Raw genomic sequence first — 10,074 nt, forward strand, 5'->3', positions numbered from 1 at the left:
TGTGGAGATTAGCTTTACAGCAACATCCCATGAAAATACTGTATATAAACTTCATTCTCTCAACTTTGTCAACTCACCCTAAATGTAAATTATCTCCTAGCAGACAGATTCGTTGTTCAAGAGCCTTGGTACTACAGTGGTTTAAAGCACCCTGTTATTAACACAGCTGCCTGCAATTTACTGCTGGTTCGAATCTCTCCAAGGCTCAAGGTTGACTCAGCCTTCCATCCTTTCTAAGGTAGGTTAAATGAGGACCCAGTTTGTGGGGGCAATAAGCTGACTTTGTATAAATATACAAAAGAATGAAGGCTATTGCTTAACGCACTGTAAGCCGCCCTGAGTCTCCGGAGAAGGGCGGCATATAAATCAAATTAAAAATTAAAAAAAAAAAAAAAAAAGATTTATCTGTGACATATTGACATCTTCTAACTACTGCAATACAATTTCCATTCTGAGTTATTAAAATATATCTTACATTTTAGCTGCAATAAAATGTATGAGTGAACATGCCTCTTTTGTGCATAACACAAAATATCCCATCTGGCCCATAAAAATGTGCATTACAGAGCATTTGTATGGATGCCAGACACCCCTAACAGAGTACTATTTTTTCCACTTAATCTAGTTCTCCAGATATTTTATTGCTTGTGGCTAAGTAATTGATTAAAGTTTGAAGAAATGAAAGGCAAATTTATGCTACAAGGAATAGTTAACTATTGTATGATGAGGACACTCATTTAATTTACTAACATTGTATTAATTGCTTATAAATTCAGGCTATTAATTGTAGATAATAATTCCAGATTGTTTGCTATGCAGAAAAATATAAATCTTGTACCTGTAATAATCTGCATTTAAGGATAGTAAGTTTTAGGATCATTACTTGGGCTTATAACTGAACCTTGTTTATATAATCTTTTCTTATACATCTCAGTTTGATTGGTGTGTGGGTGTGGGTGTGGGTGTGCATGTGGGTGGGCGTGTCAAGTTTTAGATTTAAAATCCAGATTTATTGCAATTCAACATTCAGCATTAAAACTAAGTAACTAAATATCTATTTTATTTTTATAGAAAAATTGCATAATTATGTCTAAATTATATTAATTTCAATATTTGTATACATCTGCTTATTTAAAAACATCACAAAAATTCAAATAAAAATGAGCAATAAAACAATAATTTACATCAGTTATCACATACATTAAACTATCATATGCAGAAAATATAAAATACGAGAAATAAAACAACAAAACAATAACCCAAAACAGCACCAAACAAGGGTTTAAATATAGCAGCTTTTTAAAAAAGGCCTAAGAAAATAAATATAGTTTCCCGGTAATGAAAAACTAAGAAAAACATGATGCCAGGTATATCTCACTGGGCAGGGCATTCCAAACTCAGAAATGCAACTATTGAAAATGCCTGCTCCTGAGTAGCCATCATCCGTGCCGTAACATGGGATGGCACCTTGAGTAGACTTTCTGAAGATGACCTTAAGTTACAGCTAGGAACATATGAGAAGAGTCTTTATTTCAGAAGCTGTGGTCCAAACCATTAAGTTAAAACCAACACTTTGACCTGTGACCAGAAACAAACTGGGAACCAGTGAAGATTACAAGGAATGGGTGTGATATGTTCATATTGCCCAAGGCAAAGGCAGCCTTATTTACATCACTGTCATGGCCCCTTCGGAGCCTGAGTCTGAGGAGGATGAGATGGAGCTAGGGCTGATGGAGGAACGATTGGAGGAGCAGGACAAGTCAGTCCTGGTCCCTTGGGCCTAGGAAGGGTCGCCAGCAAGGGAGAGGTGGCACAGGAGGACCAGGCGAGGGAGGAGGACAGGTCAGACAGTGGAGCAGAAGAGCAATTACCTCCCCCCCCTCCTGAGCATGGAGAATGGAGACGAGGCGGGATCAGCGCAGGGCAACCCGACAACTTGGGAGGAGTTGTGGGATTCAGCCAGTTTGCACCACTTCGGGAGAACCGGTTGTTAATTTTCTGAGCAGTTTGGCACACTGGTTCTTGGAAGAAATCATTAGGGCAGAGAATCGGTTGTTAAATTACCTGAATCCCACCACTGGTGCCTTGCCCCTCTTCACAAGGCTCACCTGGGGAATGAGATATAAAAAAGAAGCTGTTGGGAGGGACGTTAGTCAGGAACAAGCGTTGTTTTTTCCAGCCTCACATGCTGTTATCTAGATACTTTGCTGTGCTTGTCTTGTTTGCCTTATTTGCCATGCTGGCCTGGCCTGGTTTACTGTGAGGTCGCAGTGACACAGTTATACTCTAGGTGGTGCTGCAGTTCCAGGGAACTCTTCCTGTGAGAAGGACTTCTTGGACCCAACTTCCCTGAACTGTGGATGCTTTCTGAACTGTGCTGCTCCTCTGGACTAATAGCAGCCAGGAACTATTGGAGGTGGGTGTTTAGAGCTTTGCTCCTGAATTTGCAGTGAACAGTGGGACTTTTGGGGGGAAATTGGAACAATAAAGGGGAGTTAAGTCTTCATTCTGGCTGTGTTGTTTCCGTGCCCGGCCCCAAGTCACAATCACATTGCAGAAATTACCAAGGCAGGACCATAACTGGCACAACCAACCCTAACCAGTGAAAGGTGTTTCATGCTACAAAAGCTTCTACTGTCTATAATGTCAAAAATGGATCTAGAAATACTCCAAAACTATGAATTTAATCCTTTGGGAGAACTTCAACTACATCCAGAATATCCTGGTCTTATATCTCTGAGCAGATAAACCATCTACTAACTGAAACTTTGGATCAGACTTCATTTTGTTGGCCTTTAATGAGCCCAATCTTGCAACCAGAGCAGGAGTGTTATCAAGGCAACAATCCAATTCATACAATAAATTATCATGTTATCTTTTTAAAATTACAAATCTGAAAGTAATTTAAGGATTAGGACATACCAACACATCTTTTTAAAGAGCTGTATTCAACAGAAATTTTAAAAACATAGCAGATTGCAACACCAATGAGAAAGAATGTTGTGACAGAATACTAACGTTTCAAATAGAAATCACTTTGATAGGATAATTACAGGCATCCACTATAAGCAATAGAGTTTAACAAAAATTATATTGAAACCTGTTGAGATTTGCAGTGGTTTTGGAATGCAAGCCGGTCAGGAAAATCATCTTCAGTATAAAGATTCCCTTTAGATGGCACTTTTTGATAATAGAAGGATTGGTCCTGGATGCTTGTGAGATTTAAAAAAACAGCAAACCTCATAAAAAGTGAAATGGAGACCATGAACAAGTAAAAAGCAGATTTATTATAGACATATATTATAGGTATCATAAGCTTTTGCAAAAGGGTTCTCCCATGAAAGAGAGAGAACATCTTGCCACTCCAAATACATGGTTTAAATACATTTTCAGGCAATCAGCAAAACAAAATGCCCCCACTTGTCATTGTTTTTCAGATGTTACATAACATTTTAGCTTTCTCTGCAACATTTGTTCCAGCTTGGAATTCCCCTCCAGAAATATCCTTTTTGGGTAATGTCACTAAGACAATTAATTAGAACGAGGTATCTTCCTTCCTTCCAATTGAGCTTGGGTCAGCCTGACCCAACTCCCAACTCAGAATGTATTAACACATTAATTTCCATAGAACAGGCGTCATACACATTTCCCTTTTCTACATATCTTACTCAGCTTAATAGCTTAGGGTTAGCTCAGGTTATATGAAGGGTAAATATGGAGTCACTCAGGCTATATTCTTTTCAGGAATAATTCCATTTCTCTCAATGCTTTACTCAGAGAACTGAAGTTCCTGGATGATGAAAGTAGGAATGCATGCTGATGCTGATGTGTTATCCATTTAATCAAGTCCGACTTTTTGCAATTCTATGGGCCAGGTCTCTCCACGTCTTCTAATCTTGTACTACTTCTTTGAGTTTTTATATGCTCTGACTGGTGTCAGCTTTGATGGTGTCCAGCCATCATGTTCTTTGGTTGCCTGGTTTTCTTTACCACTAACTCTTCCAAACATAATCGCTTTCTCCAATGACTTCCCCTGACTAACATGGCCAGAGTAAGTGATATGGAGTTTCATGATTTTGCCGTCCAGGGACTTTGTGCAGAAATAATTAAGCAATTTTAAAAGTCTTACTTCTTAAAAGACGTCACCTGTAATCCTAAATCCTACTTCTGTTTAGAAATGGGTCGATGTAAAATAATTTTGTGCTCAGGCTCTTATTGAACTAAATATCCATAAATCACAATGATGTATATGACTGCTAAAAAGGACTCAATAGAAATTAAATTCATTACGTGCTTAAGTCCCAATCTTTTCAGTGTAGTTAGAGCTAATTGTATTCACATTTTCCCCACTCTGGATAGACAAGCTGGCTGTTCAAAAAACCCAGAACACAATCTTGTCAAGGCTGTCTACTTTGTGCACATGGAATCTGATCTTGAAGACATGTTCTGGGTTTTCTCTCCTACTTTGCCTAGGTAAGTTAATGTGGCACAGCACATTAGAAAAAATAGGAGTTTGGGTTTAGCAGTAATGTCCAACAGCCACATCTTACAAACTGTATCAAACTGAGTAGAGATTACCACCTATCCAGGCAGTGATTCCTCAATCTTATTGCCACACCTGGAATCAATGAAAAAACCTGGGTGTTATTAGCATATTGATGATACTGAGATTTTATCCTGTATATCTGTAGGGTCTCACACAGCCGTTCCAGGTAAATTCTGGGGAACATCTATCATGGGGTTAAGCAGGCAACCACCAAAATCATTCTGGAGATGATTACTTACTGCAAAGTTGTTCCACCCACACCCATCTGGACAACCTTTTCAGAAGGATAGTATTACATGCAAATGGATTTGGCTAATGCTGCAGTCTGTCAGACATCCTGAATCTTGTACATTTGTTTATTTCTATCAAGGTTTTCCAGATAGGTGAAGCTAGACTGTATGATGCACAACCTTGATCAGCAGGAAATCATTACTAATACAAACATATCACTGTTAATCAAATACACCATGTGCACAATTATTAGGCAAGTTGTATTTTTGAGAATTAATTTTTATTATTGAACAACTACAGCTCTTAGTCAATCCAAAATGCTAAGAAACTGCAAACCTGAATATTTAAGAAAGTAAAAGTGAGGTTTGGGCTTTCTTAGGAGAATATATGTGTGTGCACGATTATTGGGTGCAAAATTAGTGTGCAGAATTATTATGCAGCTGAATGAAAAATGAAAATTTTCCCATCTCATTCATTTATTTTCATGTTAAAGTGAGAATTATAAACAAACATTTCAAAATTTACAAAAAAACATTTCTGACTTTAAAAAAAAAATCAGTGACCAATAAAGCCACCCTTCTTTTCAATAACAGTCATAAGCCTTCCATTCATAGAGTTTGTCAGTTTCTTGATCTGTTGACAATCAACTGTTTGTGCAGCAGCAACCACAGCCTCACAGACCTATTCAGAGAGGTGTGCTGTTTTCTTTCACCGTAAATCTCCCATTTAAGAAAAGCCCGCAAGTTCTCAATAGGGTTTAGGTCAGGTGAGAAGGGAGACATATCATTATTCTTTCATCCTTAAGGCCTTTACTGGCTAGCCATGCAGTGGAGTACTTCAGTGCATACAATGGAGGATTGTCCTGCATAAAAATCATGGTCTTCTTGATTTTTTCCTGTACCACTACTTGAAGAAAGTGACTTCTAAAAACTGGCAGTAGGTTTGGGGGTTGATTTTGAGTTCATCTTCAACTCGATAAGGTACCACTAGTTCATCTTTAATAATATTAATGCATACCAGTACCCCACCTCCTTTGCTGGCATCTGAGTTGAAGTGGAGATCGGTGGCCATTACTGATCCAGTCATGAGCCCATCCATCTGGTCTGTCAAGAGTCACTCTCATCTCATCAGTCCATAACACCTTTGAAAAATCTGTCTTCAGATATTTCTTGACTCAGTCTGCAGTTTCAACTTATGTGCCTTGTTCAGTGATGGTTGGGTTTCAACCTTCCTTAGCTTGACCATGTCTCTAAGCACTGAACACCTTGCATTTCTGGGCACTCCAGGTATGTTGCAGTTCTGGAATATGACAGCACTGGAAGATAATGGGTTCCTGGTAGCTTCACGTTTGATTCTTCTCACATCTTTGGCAGTTAATGTGTGTCTTTTTTTCTCAACACATTTCTTGTGACCCTGTTGCCTATTTGCAACAAAACGTTTGATGGTTCTGTGATCACGTCCCAATATCTTAGCAATTTCAAGAGTGCTGCATCCCTCTGAAAGACTTTTTGGAATTTTTGACTTTTCAGAATCAGTTAAATCTCTTTTTTGGCCCATTTTGCCTGAGGAAAAGAAACTGCCTAATAATTATGCACACCTTGATATAAGGTATTGATCTCCTTAGGCCACACCCTCCCTCATTACACAAATACACTTCACCTGATATGCTTATATCCAATAAGTATTCAAGTGTATACAGCTTGGAGATAGAAAATATGCATAAAAATGACGATATGGTCAAAATACCCACTTGCCTAATAATTGTGCACACAGTGTACTTGGGCAACTAAGGTTCTGATGGAATACAGGCAATCTTCACTAATTAAAGTAATTATTAATATTATTTATACAGCACACTCTATTGTATGTACATTTTATATGACTTAGTACAGTTGTTGTGAGTCCGGCCCCGGAAGCTGATTTATCTTCGCATGCTGAGTCGGAGGATGATATGGAGGAAACTGGCACGAACTATGTGCCGGAGGGGCCGTCTTCACTAGTGAGTCAGCAAGAACTTACAGTTGCTGACATGCCTCTGGACCCCAGCAAATTGAGGAGGAAACAGAGGCCGGTAACGATGAGAGGGAGCCCTTATTGGATGCAAGAGAGAGACGTAGGAGACGTCGTAGAGAACAGCTATTGCCACATCCCAAGAGGTGTGGTCAGAAGATGTAGGGCCACACCCTACAAAGTATAAAAGGGGTGTGGCTGGGCCGGAAAGGCGTGGTGAACAATTTGTTGGCGTTTTGGATGTAGTGGAGTTTAGAACTGCTAGTTTTGAGTTTTGAAAAGGAGTCTGCATTCCTACCTTAGCCTGCTGGCCGTCTGCCAAGACCTCTGGAACATTGCCCGGTAATTACTGAACTGATATACTTTTGAAAGAGAACTGTTTATTAAAGGGCCAGCTTCAATCTCTCTAGCCTGCGTTTGTTACTGCCGGGCTATTTGAGCTTCTGCAAGGCCACTCGTGGGAGGGGACAGAACAACAGTACTATAAAAAGAGAATATGATTAATATGATGGAATGAGAAGACATTTATAAAATGGACTTCTTAGTCCATGCCAATTCAACAGACCTTTTGCCTTTATTTTAATAAGCAGAATTAAAAGGGACATTAAGCAAGATGCTATATCCTGATAAGGGGAAAATATCATTTTATTAGGATGCAGCATTTTGATTAATTGAATGTAGGAATTCTGCTTTCTTAGCATGCTTCCTGCAGAGACTACTAGAAATATCAACACATAAACCCACCAATGTGCCAACAGCTGTTCCGTTTATTTGTGGTAAAAAGTAGCACTGAATTTACAGATGAATTAACGATTTGTCATTTTGTAAGCCGCCTTGAGTCCCTAGGGAGAAAGACGGCATATAAATCGCAATAATAAATAAATAAATAATAAATTTGTCTGGGCTTCTTACACAATTCTGCAGACGAACATTCGTTCCAAAAAGTGGGCCATAAAAGTCTATACCTGGGTCCCCAAAGTGGCCAATATCGACCCTCAAAGGGTCAATGAGACTAGCCATTATGGTTATTGTTTGTAGTATTATTGGTTAAAGGGGTATTTCTTAAATTATTTTCATATAATAAATGTTTGTGCCTGGATGAACAATATGAAGCGGCTGATGAGCTGAACAGTTGGGTGACCTCTGAAATAACAGTAACAGAGTTGGAAGGGACCTTGGAGCAGGGGTGAAATGTAAAATTTGTTACTACCGGTTCTGTGGGCGTGGCTTGGTGGTGGTTGTGGGGTAATGTGACTGGGTCAGCGTGGCCAACTTTTTTTTTTTTTTTAACTTTTCAAAGCATTTTTTCTAATGCTTTGAAAAGCCTCTGCCGATGAGGCAACTCAGCTGGGATCGTCAGAGACTTTTCAAAGCATTTTTTTTTACCACCTCTTCGGCCAAGAGGTTGCAGAAAAAAATGCTTTGAAAAGCCTCTGACGATCCCAGCTGAGCCGCACGATCATCAGAGACTTTTTTTTTTTACTTTTAAAAGCATTTTTTCGTCAGAAGAGGTTGTAGAAAAAATGCTTTTAAAAGTAAAAAAAAAAAGCCTCTGATGATCGTGCAGCTCAACTGGGCATGGTGGGGGGGGGTGCAGGGATTTTTGCTACTGGTTCTCCGAACCACCCGCCGCCATCGCTACTGGATCGGGCGATCCGGTCCGAACTGGGAGCATTTCAACCCTGCCTTGGAGGTCATCTAGTCCAGTGGTCCCCAACCCCCGGTCCACGGACCGGTGCCGGGCCGTGAAGTACCTGGCACCGGGCCGCGCAGCGGCCGGGGGACAGGAACGCTTCAGCACAAAGGCTCCTGGGCCGTGCGCAATGGGCCTGCGCAAAGGCTCAGGCTCCTGGGCCGTGCGCAATAGGCCTGCGCAAAGGCTCCTGGGCCTCGGCCCCACCCCTGCGCGCGCTCAGCGGGCCGCGGCCCCACCCCTGCGCGCGCTCAGCGGGCCGCGGCCCCACCCCTGCGCGCGCTCAGCGGGCCGCGGCCCCACCCCTGCGCGCGCTCAGCGGGCCGCGGCGATAAAAAGGTTGGGGACCACTGATCTAGTCCAACTCCCTGCTCACACAGGAAACCTATACTAGGGATTCCAACCGCCGAACCGCCGACCTTTCTGATCGACAAGCTCAGCGTTTTAGCCACTGAGCCACCTAGCCAGTGTAGACTGTCTGTAACCATCAACAATTGCAGTGAGAAATATGGATTGGTTTCCAAAAACAAGATCACTGAAGATTCTACCCTATTTGTTTGGGCTCTTTTCCTTGTATCGACCGTCCCCTCTCCAAAGGTCGCAGAAAACCAAGAGAAACAGAGCAACTGGGCCGCAACCACCAAAGGAGAGGGCAAGCAGTGTCAACAGTAACAGAGTTGGAAGGGACCTTGGAGGTCATCTAGCCCAACCCCCTGCTCACGCAGGACACCTATACTAGGGATTCGAACCACCAACCTTTCTGATCAACAAGCTCAGCGTCTTAGCCACTGAGCCACTTAGCCAGTGCAGACTGTCTGTAACCATCAACAATTGCAGTGAGAAATATGGATTGGTTTCCAAAAACAAGATCACTGAAGATTGTACCGTATTTGTTTGGGCTCTTTTCCTTGTATCGACCGTCCCCTGGCAGGAAACCAAGAGAAACAGAGTAACTGGGCCGCCACAGCCAAAGAAGAGGGCAAGCAGTGTTAACAGTAACAGAGTTGGAAGGGACCTTGGAGGTCATCTAGCCCAACCCCCTGCTCACGCAGGACACCTATACTAAGGATTCGAACCACCAACCTTTCTGATCAACAAGCTCGGCGTCTTAGCCACTGAGCCACCTAGCCAGTGTAGACCATCAACAATCTGTTAACAGTGTTAACAGTAACAGAGTTGGAAGGGACCTTGGAGGTCATCTAGTCCAACCCCCAGCTCAAGCAAGAGAGCCGTACTAGGGATTCGAACCGCCGACCTTTCTGATCGACAAGCTCAGCGTCTTAGCCACTGAGCCACCTAGCCAGTGCAGACTGTCTGTAACCATCAACAATTGCAGTGAGAAATATGGATTGGTTTCCAAAAACAAGATCACTGAAGATTCTACCCTATTTGTTTGGGCTCTTTTCCTTGTATCGACCGTCCCCTCTCCAAAGGTCGCAGAAAACCAAGAGAAACAGAGCAACTGGGCCGCAACCACCAAAGGAGAGGGCAAGCAGTGTCAACAGTAACAGAGTTGGAAGGGACCTTGGAGGTCATCTAGCCCAACCCCCTGCTCACGCAGGACACCTATACTAAGGATTCGAACCACCAACCT

The sequence above is a fragment of the Pituophis catenifer genome, unplaced genomic scaffold, assembly GCF_029215685.1.
Source record: "Pituophis catenifer annectens isolate HBS135680 unplaced genomic scaffold, rPitCat1.0.hap2 SCAF_2, whole genome shotgun sequence".
Classification (NCBI taxonomy): domain Eukaryota; kingdom Metazoa; phylum Chordata; class Lepidosauria; order Squamata; family Colubridae; genus Pituophis; species Pituophis catenifer.